The sequence below is a fragment of the Austrofundulus limnaeus genome, unplaced genomic scaffold (assembly GCF_001266775.1).
Source record: "Austrofundulus limnaeus strain Quisiro unplaced genomic scaffold, Austrofundulus_limnaeus-1.0 Scaffold176, whole genome shotgun sequence".
Lineage (NCBI taxonomy): Eukaryota > Metazoa > Chordata > Actinopteri > Cyprinodontiformes > Rivulidae > Austrofundulus > Austrofundulus limnaeus.
Window position 1 is genome coordinate 431898 of NW_013952578.1, and position 1152 is coordinate 433049.

General features: G+C 38.2%; 1 protein-coding gene across 2 annotated transcripts in view; it reads left to right on the forward strand.

Moving 5' to 3' along the window:
• Positions 1-1152, forward strand: part of lnx1 (ligand of numb-protein X 1) — a 90839-nt gene that overhangs the window by 75294 nt on the left and 14393 nt on the right. The window lies entirely within an intron of this gene.

Below are 1152 nucleotides of genomic sequence, written 5' to 3' on the forward strand. Positions count from 1 at the left end.
ATATATATATATATAATTGATAAGTCTGAGTGGTCTGCTGACTAACTGTTTGTTCAAATAATCGTTATGGGCAGGTTACAATACAAAAAATTGTCATAATAACGTCTTGTGATTATTTGACAGGAGTTTTACTTTTACGTGTACTTAAAATACAGTTACTTGTAAGTGTATTTAATTTAGCTATAATGTAAATGCAATAAAAATTAACCAAGCTTTAGAATAATTATCATTTTGATCCATACATTGGTAATGTCTGACTGGGCCTCCTGTCACTTTATGTTCAATAAATTGGGCCCCGAGTTCAAAAAGGTTAAGAACCCCTGGTCTACAGGGACTGTAGGAAATGCTGCAGACATTAGTACACCACAGAAAGTTCACAGTTGTTACAAATGTGTCTTAATGCTGTTACAGACCACAAACAACCATGCTCGACTCGGAGTTTGCGTCCCCGAAGCATTAAAGTTCATCGTGGTGATTCAGGCTAATTGTGCTGTGCTGCTGTGTCTGTACTCACTGCAGTAATAGTGTTTAATTGTTGTGACTCTCTGACGAACTGAACCGTACTGCTGCCTCTGGTTCCTGGTTGATACCAGTCGATGATGCTGTATGTTTGGTTATTAGTGTGTAATTACTGCAAGTCTGAGGCTGACTGTGCAGGGTCCCTGAGCTCACACTTCCTTTCTGAGCAGTCTGACTGGCTCTGCTGGGTCTTTGCAGAGCCAAGAGAGCGTCTTACCAGCAACTTTAAAAGTAATGAGTCCATTTAGGCCATTAATGGCCTGTATTGGTTAAGGCTGTGTTAGATTGACCAGGAAAATCTCCCAAGGAATCAGGAAGGTGGAGGCAGCATTCCAACACGTGTGGCTCTGAGACAAATCACATGTAAACCCATGAATGGGTGTATGAATCAGCAAGACAGGAGTAGGAATGTGAATTCACTGAGAATAGAGAACAGATTTTCCTTTTGTGGTCTATCTTTAAAACCTCCCACCTTATGGAGCGCCAAGTGTGAAATGAAATATTACAAAAAATAGTTTTCATTATTTATCTCACTTTTTGAGTGTTCATAGTTTTCCACTAATATTAGCTCACTGTTCTTACTTTTACTAAATGCTATGTTTAAATGTTAAAAAATGTATTTAAATATTAAAT